Below are 12935 nucleotides of genomic sequence, written 5' to 3'. Positions count from 1 at the left end.
TTTCCATATCTCTAAGGGAAACAAAACCATAATCAGTAGATTAATTTGGGCTAAACAGGCAGTTTAGCAAGTTATTCTTCAAATCCATGAATATGAGATGCTTTTCTTTTGTGTCTCCAATTTTTGTTAATGTTTTAAACTTTTGGGTTACATGTTTTTTCACCCTTGTGGTTTATTTCAAAGTACTTTATTCTTTTTGATGCCATGGCAAAGGGGATTATTTTCCTAACATCCTTCATGCATATGATGTCAACTAATCTTCAACAATAATGTCAAGAATGCACAATGAGAAAAGGAGGGTCTCTTCAAAAAAATGGTACAGAAAAAAACTGGATGTCCACATGCAAAAGAATGAAATTAGACCCCTTCCTTAGGACATACACACACAAAAAACAACAACAACAAAAAAATAAAACAAACTCAAAAGTGAATCAGAAGCTTGAATATTTAGGGAAAAGCTCTTGTTTTGATGGTGCCAGAAGCACATAAATCACTACTAGAAAAAGATGTTGGTGAATAACTAGCACTTTGTGACTATTACTATCAGCAAAGGGATAGCCAGAAAATAGGTTAGATTTCTGCTTTAGCAGACTGGGAAACAGCAGAGGTGAAAGGCAAGGTCTTGAGAAAGAGGTAATACCTAACTTAAGGCCACAAACCTAATGGATCATTTAAAGGCACATAGAAGGATCAGGTATATCTGGAATTGATATCAGACAGTCACTTCTGGCTGGACTGGCATTCACAAGTAAGTTTTCATGCTTGTTATGTCAGAAGTAATCACAAACATAGAGCTGGCTTATGAAAGCTGATGGTGTGCACTTCCCTTTAACTCCAAATTCATCATGCAGTTTTTCTGTTTGACATCAGCCACGGTTGAAGTACTTATGGTATGAAAGTTGGCATCCATTACAATTCAGTCCCTGACCCAATACTTCCACTGTCCTCCTCAAATAGCTAGTTCTTAAATATATACTAGTATATCAGTCTATTATCTCTGTTCAAGGGATCTTACCTATGGAAAGTCGGTCGCTGCCAACATAATTGTGTTTAGCTAGGGTTCAGGTGAGCTATAAGAGGTAGGGGATGACAAAGAAGTTTAGCCAAAAAGATGGTTTTTAAGGCAAGAATTACTGATTTATCAAGGACCTAGGAATTAGACCAGAAACTGTGTGTCTAACAGAGAAAAAGTAGGCCCAAGTCTTCATCACATCGGATTAGTCCCCGTCTTCCTTAACAGAAGACTTCCTTTAATACTCTTAAAGTGTAAGAAATAAAATTAAGGATGAATAAATGAGATGGATTCAAACTAAAATGCTATTTCTTAGCAAAAGAAATAAAGAGGTGAAGAGAGAGCCTACATTTTGGTAGCAAATTTTTGCCACACAGAAGTCAGATAGAGCACTAATCTCCAGGATATATAAAGAACTCAAAAAACTTAACACCAATAAAACAAACAACCCAATCAATAAATGGGGTAAGGGGGCTGGAGTTGTGGCTCAGCAGTAGAGCACTCGCCTAGCATGTGCCAGGCTCTGGATTCAATCCCCAGCACCACATATAGATAAATGTATTTAAAAAATAAATGAATAAAGGGGCTAAGAAGCTAAACTGACACTTCTCAGAAGAAGATATACAATCAATCAACAGATACATGAAAAATTATTCAACATCTCTAGGAATTAGAGTAGTTTTGATTTGCATTTCTCTTAAGATTTCATCTCACTCCAGTCAGTATGGCAACTATCCAGAATACAAACAACAATAGTGTTAGAATGTGGGGGAAAAGGCACACTCATATATTGCTGGTTGGACTGCAAATTGGTGCAACCACTCTGGAAAGTAGTATGGAGATCACTTGGAAAAATTGGGAATGAGCCACCATTTGACTCAGCTATCCCATTCCTTGGTCTATACCCAAAGGACTTAAAATCAGCATACTATAGTAACACAGCCACATCAATGTTTATAACAGCTTAAATCACAATAGCCAAGTGTGAAATCAACCTAAATGCCGTTTAATATATGAATGGATAAAGAAACTGGTATATATACACAATGGAATATTACTTGGCATTAAAAGAATAAAATTATGGGATTTGTAGGTAAATGAAGTAAGCCAATCCCCCCCTCTCAAAAAAAAAAAAAAAAAAAAAGGCCGAATGTTCTCTCTGATAAGTTGATGCTGATTCATAATGGTGTGGGGCATGGAAAATAGGAACTTTGGGCATAGGGGTGGGAAGGGTAAGGAGGGGGTAAGAAGGTAGGAAAGATGATGGAATGAGATGGAAATCATTATCCTAGGTACATGTATGACTGCACATATGGTATTAAGCTACATAATATACAACCAGAGAAATGAAAAGTTGTGTTGCAGTTTTATACAATTAGTCAAAATGCATTCTTCTGTCATATATACCTAATTAGAATGAATAAATAAATAAATAAATAAATTTTTAAAAGAACTATCGCATTGTTAGCTACCTTAGGTGTTTTGGATGAGGCTCAACTAAGTGAGCACGTAAGTGTTCTGTAGGTATTATTATAATTAACCTAATCTTTGGAATCCAAACTTAATCCTGAAATAATACATCAGTTAAGAAAGATTCTAATATGCTTCTTTTCATTTCCCAGATGGCTTGGGAAAGAATGGAACTGAAGTTAAGACGATAAACCTTAGGGTCCTAGTTGACTGAGCTTTTCTTCTTCTTTTTTTTTTTTTTTGGTATGCATTACGCAAGGTAATTTATAAAAGGTGTTTTGGTCATTAAAATACATTTTAAAAGGCAGTGGAGTTACTCGTATTTTCTTGAGTAGAAAATAGCCTGATGGTATCAAGAATCTCTTCTCTAGAATTTTACCCTGTTGGTAAAAGGTAAGCTTGATTTGGCATGGTGATCTCTTAGGCATTTTCTGTGTTGTACCAAATTACTCTAACAAAATTATGGAACAGATATCATCAATTTTTAATAGATGAATCAGTTCTGTTTACACAGCAGGTAGTTATTCTGTGCAATGATAGGATTTATTTGTGAAAGATAGCTTGGAGCTGGGCAGAACTATAGGCCAGAGATCATTAAAGAGAATAAATCTATAAGCTAGATGAGAACAGAAGAGAATCTAGGTATAATACTGCAGAAAGAATGACAAGACCATGATGGGCTCAATATATATACAGAATATATAGGAGTAATTTGATCTGATACTAATGAAAAAGAGAATATAAGTAACTTAGGTTACATGAATTAAGTGTCCTGTTCAAATATACTGTCAACATTTGTCAATATTAATTATACATATTTAAACTTCTGCATTATTTACAACCATTCTAATATTCTTGTATCCCTTTTGAAAGAACTTATTGTGCATTTGACATTTTTCTTCACTCTGCAAATCTCCTAAATTCTGTGAATGTCATTCTGTGTTCTCTTAGTCACATGATTTCCCCCTCTCCTGTTTCCTTATCTTTTCTAAAATCCTAAATCATGATCTTAAGACAGTTTTGTGCTAACTAACTCTTTGCTTCTATTCTTAAAAAAAGTCAAAGTAAAAAATAATAGGGCTGTCCCTATATCTAGTATTCACTAAGTGTTTTCTGTTGAAAAAGAAACATGTGTGCATTATTATATTTAATACTTAGAATAAGAGAAAATATTTGTTATTCTGTATCAATGAGTAGATAGCATTATTGCTTGTTCTGCAAAATTTACATCAATACATGCAATGTTAGGGATGGTCACTTCAGTTTTCTAGCTAATTTTGTGATGAAATAAAGATCAAATCTGGGAGTATGAGCTCTAGACCTACAGATTTAAGCACTGTGCATATGCCCTCTACTCAGCAGAGATGAGCTGGAGTAGTAATTCTGCAGGTGTAGTATATAATATATATATACTAAATTCTTGTTGAAAAGGTCAATTGGACACTTATACAAGTCTAGATTTTTCCTTTGTTATTCTAAACAGAATAAGGAACATTGTTTTACATAATTATATAAGATTTTTCAAATGTGTTTTTACAGAATTTTTAGTTAAACTTTTTGAAATTGTCTTATTTCTAATTATTTTTTACAATATAGTGCATTTTTGAGAAAATAATTTTTTAAATTGACCCATGAAGAAAATATTTCAGGGGTCACAAATTGGTTTTTATATTATCATTTTCATATATTTCAGAGACAATCTGTTCAATATGCATCACTGCTTCTCATCAGTTTTACTTTTAATTTATGGTCTTTACATCTGTGTAATTTTGTGCAATGAATTGTGAACAGTAGCTTTTTAAAGAATTAGTAGAGAAATTAAAGGAAATAAATTTTATGGACCAAAACCATAAGGAAATTTATGGTTGTTTATAGAAAACATAGTCACTGATTCTTTATATTTTATGTCATTTTTCCCCCACCAGGTATTGGGGATTGAACCCATGTGTGCTTAACCACTGAGCCATGTAACCAGAACTTTTTACTTTATATTTTGAGATAGGGTCTTGCTAAGTTGCTTAGGGCCTTCCTAAGTTGCTGAAGCTGACTTTGAACTAGCAATTCTCCCATCTCAGCCTCTGGAGTCCGTGGGATTACAGTCGTGCACCATTGCTCCAGGCTCTTATAATTTACTTCTTATTGTAAAAGACATTCTAATGTAGCAATTTTATTCTTAATAAAAATTGGGTTACCCAAAATAAGCCATTTTAAGTATATGGATTAGTGTTTCTAGAGAGGTAAGTGAAAGTAGTGTTCACAAAATACTTTGAATATTATCTACAGTGAAGCTATGTATGTCTTAAGTCTAAGACTCATTGGCCTTGACAAGTTTCCCCCATTGAATACTACCAATATTAAACTCAGGTTTAAGAAATTCTCCAAACAAATAATTGATTTCTCTCCCGTACTAAAAATTTTCTTTCTGGTTTTGGTTCCTAACAATGAATATAATATACACACAATTATATTCATATAATTCATTCATAATTCATATATATATATGTGTATATATACACATTCTATTCATATAGTTATATGTGTGTATTTGTATACATTTATATAATTATATGTATGTAGTATGTGGGTATATATTGGCCAAACAACAATGGCAGAAAGCTGCCTATCCCAGGACAGTACTAAAGTGAGCAGTGAATTTTAGGCTGATTATCTGGACAACAATCAACATAATGAGAATGACTTCTATATAGACTATTGTTCAAAACTTGTTGGAACTCTGAACCTAAAATTAGCTTCCCATTGCATTTGATTGTCATCACAGATAATTAATAATTAACGGAAATAGGTTTTAACCTTTACTCCATGTTTTAGCATGTTTTAGTCCTTTTGTGTACTTCTTTTTCTAAATTTGATTTTAATATCTAAGGCCACAAAAATTCAAAGACTCAGAAATGGTGCTTATAAGTTATATGACACTCTTATGACTAATTCAGCCTTCCTCATTTTATACTTTTTAAAATTTACTTTATGCCCAGAAATACTGCCTACTAAAGCACAAATGAAAAGTCTCATCTTTCAGAATTAACGAATATACAGTACTGTATATAATTTTAGCCATATTGTTGGACTTTTAATTCAAGAGGCTTAAAAATTGATACCTTCCAATGAGTACTCTCTTGGTACATGTCCTATTCTGCTCTGTTAAGACTTTGCTAGTTACGAGTATTTTTTCCAAGCATCAGCATGTTATCAATTTTCTTTTGGGGTAGTCATCTTTCTTCTAATCAAATTTATTGCTAAGACACTTTATATTCATGCCCAAATTAATTCCAGTTCAGGACAATGTTAGGATCCCATTGTATAATTGTCCAAAGCATCAGAATTAGGTAAGATTTGCTGCTTGCTAAATAATTAGACAGTGTCAATGATTTAAGTGATAACTGTTGGGATGAGACTGGGATGAGACTGTCTTATTGAATGAGTCTATTATTTTAAGAAGAATTAGCAATTATGCATTCTTTAATATTGATTTCCACTAAATTCTATCTTGAAATTAAAGAGGTTGATAATAAAACCTTTCATTCACCTTTACAACAATAGATTTAATGAACAAATTGGCTGTGTGCATGTCCCTGCAACTAGCTTCATTTAGCTAAAAATTCCATAATAGAATAGAAGATGTTATAATTGAAGTAAAAGTAAAGACACATACTTGATTTAACTCAGAAATGTTAATAAAATAAGAAAGAATTGATGGTATGCCACGAATGTTCTTGTCATTTTTATATCCTTTGAATTTGCTTAGAGTTTTTCTTATTTTATAAAAGGAATTTTATTTGTATTACATTTAATCATAGGGAAATGTTGGATTACATTTTCGTATAACTGGGTGCTGCCATTTTTGGTGAGAAAAAATAAAAGCAAGATATCACTGGCTGCAGTGGTACATGCCTGTAATCCCAGCAACTCAGGAGGCTGAGGCAGGAGGATCTAAAGTTCAAAGTCAGTCTCAGAAATTTAGCAAGCCCCTAAGAACTTTAAGCAGACCCTGTCTCAATATTAAACATAAGAAGAGTTGGAAATATGACTCAATGGAAAAGCACCCCTGGGTTTAATTCTTGAAAGGAAGGAGAGAAGGAAGGGAAGTGGGGGTAGGGAAGGGAAGGGCAAAAGAGAAGCAAGAGGAGAAAAGAAAGATTTATTTTTTTTTTTAAATCCACATGAGTGGATGATTTCTCTTGTTGTTTTCTAGTCCTTGAAGGTCTAGTACACAAAACCAAAGAATATAGAAGCCCTGAGTAATTTAGGAGCAAGATTGAGGATGAGGATATGGCTATATATAATAGATATACCTAGACAGACTAATACATCTCATAAGTATGAACCATATTATATATAAACTTTATGTAAATGTATACACATGTGTGTTTAAGTACTTTTCAAGTACCTATGGAAAAATTCATCATAAATTAAACCCCCAAAAAACTACATTGTAAAATGTGTAATTAATTTTATAATTTTTTTTTCTAGTAACAGGAAACAGAAATTAATGACAAATCAGAAAATGAAAAACTTCCAGAGTCTCTTACATCTGGGAATAGCAATGTATGTTTTGGAGTATCCTTTTAAATAAAGATTAGAGAAAAATTTAGAACTAAATATTTATATCAGAAGCACTATACAGACTTAATGCAATTTGATCAAAATCTCAGTGTCATTCCTCATAGAAATAGAAAAAGTCACCATGAAATTAATCTAGAAAGGGCTGGGGATGTGGCTCAAGTGGTAGATCGCTCGCCTGGCATGCGTGCGGCCTGGGTTCGATCCTCAGCACCACATACAAACAAGGATGTTGTGTCCGCCGAAAAACTAAAAAGTGAATATTAAAAATTCTCTCTCTCCCCCCCTCACTCTCTCTTAAAAAAAATTAATCTAGAAAAATAAGAGACCCAGAATAGATAAAGCAATCCTTAGCAAGAAGAGTGAAGCAGGTGGCATCTGGCATATACCAGACCTTAACCTATACTACAGATTAATAGTAACAAAACAGCATGGTATTGGCACCAAAACAGACTGGTAGACCAATGGTACATAATAGAGGACACAGAACTAACTCACAAAATTACAATTGTCTTAAATTAGACAAAGGTGCCAAGAACATGCACTGGAGAAAAGATAGCCTCTTCAGTAAATGGTGCTCAGAAAACTGTAAATCCATATGCAACAAAATGAAATTAAAACCCTATCTCTCGCCATGCACAAAATTCAAAGTAATCAAGCACCTAGGAATTAGACCAGAGACCCTCCTTCTAATAGAAGAAAAAGTAGGCCCTAATCTGTCATGTGGGTTTAGGCCCCAACTTCCTTAATAAGACTACTTTGGTGCAAGAATTAAAATCTAGAATCAATAAATGGGATGGATCTTTTTTCAAACTAAAAAGTTTCTTCTCAGCAAAAGAAACAATCTGAGCTGAATAAAGAGCCCACATTATGGGAGAAAATTTTTACCCTCATGCATCACAAAGAGCATTAATCTCTAGGATATATAAAGAACTCAAAAAGCTAAACACCAAAAAAAAAAACCCACAAATAACCTAATCAAAAATTGGGCCAAGGACTTGAACAGACACTTCTCAGAAGATGATGTACAATCACTTAACAAATACATGAAAAAAGGTTCATCATCACTAGCAATTAGAGTAGTTTTGATTTGCATTCCTCTAAGATTTCATCTCACTCCAATCAGAATGGCAGATATTATAAATACAAATAACAATAAATATTGGTGAGGATGTGGGGGGAAAGGTACACTCATACACTGCTTGTGGGACTGCAAATTGGTGCAGCCAATATGTAAAGCAGTATGGCGATTTCTTGGAAAATTGGGAATGGAACCACCATTTGACCCAGCTATCCCTCTCCTTGGTCTATACCTAAAAGACTTAAAAACAGCATACTACAGGGACACAACCACATCAATGTTTATAGCAGCACAATTCACAATAGCTAAACCATGAAACCAACCTAGCTGCCCTTCAGTAGATGAATGGATAAAAAAAATGTGGCATATATACACAATGGAATATTACTCAGCAATAAAAATAAAATCTTGACACAGGTAAATGGATGGAGTTAGAGAAGATAATGGCAAGTGAAGTTATCCAATCCCAGAAAAACAAATGATGAATATTTTCTCTGATATAAGGAGACTGATTCATAGTGGGGTAGGATTGGGGAGCATTGGAGGAATTAGACAAACTCTAGATAGGGCAGAGGGGTGGGAGGGAAAGGGAGGGGGCATGGGGTCAGAAATGGTGGAATGGAATGGATGATATTATCCAAAGTACATGTATGAAGACCAAAATTGGTGTAAACATACTTTGTATACAACCAGAGATATGAAAAATTGTGCTCTATATGTGTAATAAGAATTGTAATGCCTTTTGCTGTCATGTAAAAATTTTTAAAAATGATTAAAAAAATTATTGACTTTCATACAAGTACACTGCCCTTTTGGTCATCTAATATAGTATTGAAGAAAAGTTTTTGCTAATGCTATGCATATGATGAAGACATTATTCAACACAGACATTACTATCACATTATTTAGTGAGCACTGATGAGATTAAAATGTACTGCCAGTTATGTAGCCTTATATTTTTCTATTATTTAGCAGTATTTTTCCTTTTAGCAAAAATGCTTGAGTTTAAATTGTTTTAAAAATTATATAGCATTCTTAGTAAACTGTCATCCTACTAAAAAAAGGAAGGTAAGCAAACTAATTTGGTTAAATATTCCTAAAACTTCTTCATAGTCATATTCCTTCTTAATCAGTGTCAGTTATGTGTATCATTTCTATACATATTGCTCTTTGCATTCTAAAGGGAATTGGGGACAATATTTATTTTTAAATTATTCACTATTGTGTCAGGGAATGTTTTCCTAAATACCTGACAACTATTCTGCAAATTTTGATGCTAGTACTTAGTGAAGGCACTTAGGGTGTGCATGGAGGAGGTGGGTCATTTTGGGTGTGCATTTTGAATCTGGTGAATGGAGTCTTTCTCTGCTTTCTGATCATATGAGCTGCTTTCCACTGCCATACTCTTCCACCAAGATCTTCTGCTTCACCTCAAACCATGAGAAATGGAGCCGTCTGCCTATGGACTGAGACCTTTGAAACCATGAGCCCCAGATAAACCTTTGCTGTCTTCTCAGTAGTTCTGGTCAGGTCTTTTAGTTGCAGCTGCAAAAGAAGCTAAGACATATACTACAAGATTCAGGCATGGACAATGGACAATTTATACTAACACCAAAAATGTTCCTATGGAGATAGATATCATAGACTGTTAACATGAACTTGGATTCCAGAAGTGGTTTTTAAAAATCTGCATACCGTGAAACTTATTAAAAGTAATGTTTATATGCTGATACAAATTTGATAACAAGATTAATGGAGCTAGTCCTATATTGGAAGATGGGAGGCATGTTATTATCTTACATTAAATTCAACTCCAAATCTTCTCTATTTACTACCTGATAGTCTTTAGTTTTGTGATGGGATAAGGCATTCATAGGTTGTATTCCTCAACACTTAACAATGAATGAAAGTACTTTCCTCAACAAGGCTAGAGATGAATACAGTAATTCATTAACTTAAGTAGTTGGAGAAACTTCTCCTTTCCTCCTGAGTGTTAGATGTGGCTTCTCTTATGCTTGGTCTCTTCCTATGTTCATTCAAAACCTAAAGTGTATTCCCTTTACTTACTTCAGAATTCAAGCTAAACCTCATGGTAAACTGTTATATTGAAGTATAAATAGTTAAAGATTAGAAGGTAAAAAAAATAAGCAAAATAATTTATTCTTATTTTTTATCTTATTATAAAGAAATTTCTAGTTCAGAATAGATTTGAAACATTAAAATGAAACTTAATTTTAAGACGAGTTTTATTCCACTTGATAAGGTGTGTTTCAAGCCTATGAGTTTGTTTCTTCAATGAAAATGCTTTAGAGTAATTATGTATTATTAATGTTACAAATGAGAGCATTTAAATATGCCAGATATCCTGCTGTTCATACATTAATTTGCTTATAAAATAAACAATTGATGCATTTGGGTGTTTTGAATAAACTTGTTGTATATAAGTATTAGATCATGCTTCCTCGAAGTGGGGCTAAACCCATTAGTTTTCATTTTCTATTGGTTTACTACACAACATGTAGTAACCGTTTATTTAAATGCAAAGGTATATTATACCTAATTAGAAGTGTAATTTTCTTTTCAAAATCCTCAGACTTGAGATTACTATAATTTCATTGAGCACCAGAAAGCACAGACTGTTATTAGATCTAGGGTAAATTTATGCTTTATATATGTATTGTATCAAATAAACTCACCACATGGAGAATATTTGCTTCATATTATTCAGTAAGACCCTAGTGAAGCTGCAGCTTTTTATCAATAACCATGTTTGTTCTTATTTAGCTATCACAAAAAGTAGAACTTACTTTTGTTCATAACAAGATATATTCTCTTCAGAGAATTTTGTGGCAGGTTCGAGAAATGTGTCCTGTAAAAGGAAGCGGAATATGTTCCTAATGTACAGAATAGAAGAAAAATAATTTCAAATCATGAAGAAAAGGGGTTAATTTCTAAAATACATAAGGAAATCTTTCAATTCAATAATGAAACAACTAATAACCTAATTTTAAAACATAGTGTAAATATTTGGAGAGACTTTTTTTCAAAGAAGATATAAAAATGGGAAACAGGTATATTAAAGGGTGCTCAACAGTAACAATCACCAGGTAAATACATATCAAAATTATAAGGGATAACAAACACCTAACAGCTGTGCAATGGCAATTATTAAAAAAAAAGAAACCTAAAGATAGCAGGTGTTGGCAAAGACATGCAGAAACTGGAACCCTAAAGATAGCAGGTGTTGGCAAAGATATGCAGAAACTTGGTGGGAATGCAAAATGGTATAGATGCTAGGGAAAACAATGTTTCCCAAAAAAATTAAGAATAAAACTCCATCTATATGATTCAGCAATCCCGTTTCTAGGTATTTGCCCAAAATAATTGAAATCAAGGTCTTGAAGGGATTTATCAACCCCATATACCTTGCAGCATTATTCACAATAGCCAAGATGTAAATATAACCTAAATATACATGATGAGTGGATAAAAAGGTGGCGTGTACACACACCACACACACTACATAATATTATTTAGTCCTTATGAAAAAATAAATCCTTTAATATGTAACAATATTGATGAATCCAGAGGATATTATCCTCTGAAAAATAAGCAAGTAGTAGAGAAAAAGTACTGCATAATGCCTCTTACATGAGGCATCTAAAACAGTCAAGTCATAGAAAAGAATGAAATAGGGGTTTCTGGGAGTTAGGAGTAGAGAGAGTGGGGAATGGCTAATTGATGGATATGAAACATCAGTTATACAATGAGTAATTTCTGGAGATCTGTTTAACAGTGTACCTATTAATGATAAGGCTGTACTGTACACTTAAAAATCTGTTAAGAGGGTAGGTCTCATTAATATTCGTGTAAAATAAATCTTGTTGAAAGGAAGCAAGTGAACATAGTGGGAAAAAGGAGACTATTTGGTATTGAAGAGACACGTTCTACTACTTACTAGAATTTTTGATAATTGCTTCCCCTCAAACAATAACTTTCCCTTTTGCAAAATGAAAACAATGCTTCTAACTTCACTCCAGAATAAAAGTTTGAGAGTAGGATCATTGTCCTGGTTTTAGCAGTGAAAGCCACATATCCCAGGAAACTTCTCAGTCTTAAACATATAGGGGTGGTTGTGCACTCTTATTAGCTTGAGGGAGACTGAGTGCTGCAAAAAATGCATATGAATAATGTATCATCTAAGAGGCTCTGTACTTTTCAATATGTGGATGACTAGAGGAAGGAGTAATTCCTATGGTCCACAGTTTTTGAGGAAGATTTCACAGAGACAATAATGCTGGGGCTGCATCCAGTGCTAAGTAGGAGCTGATAACTCTGATCATTAGCTGGTACTTAGTTTTATATCAACTGAACACAGGTATGTTGGAGATTCATTGACTCTTACATGTCTAGCTTTTACAGATGGATCAAATTATCTATAATAGTCATCTCTTAGTTGGTGAAAAATGATTAAAAAAGAAAAATGGAAAAATAATCTGCTATAATAGTCATATTCAACAAAATATACATTTACAGAAAATCAGCCTACAGTTATTTCCTCTGAACATCAAGTTGAATGATAGTAATAGTGGAATTCAAACTCTGCTATTACCACTAAATTTAAAAAGGTTATTTTCCACTACAGGATTTTTCATCTTAGTTAAGTTCAACATCACTATTAAACTCTTAATACATTGCCAATTTTCATGTGTAACTGAGAGACTGAGGTTCAGGTTTTAAATTCTGCATAAAGATGGAAAGAGAAGAAATGGGGAAGATGATGGCTATGTTCAG

This window comes from Callospermophilus lateralis, unplaced genomic scaffold (assembly GCF_048772815.1).
Source record: "Callospermophilus lateralis isolate mCalLat2 unplaced genomic scaffold, mCalLat2.hap1 Scaffold_43, whole genome shotgun sequence".
Taxonomy (NCBI): Eukaryota; Metazoa; Chordata; class Mammalia; order Rodentia; family Sciuridae; genus Callospermophilus; species Callospermophilus lateralis.
Note: the sequence above shows the minus strand (reverse complement) of the source record.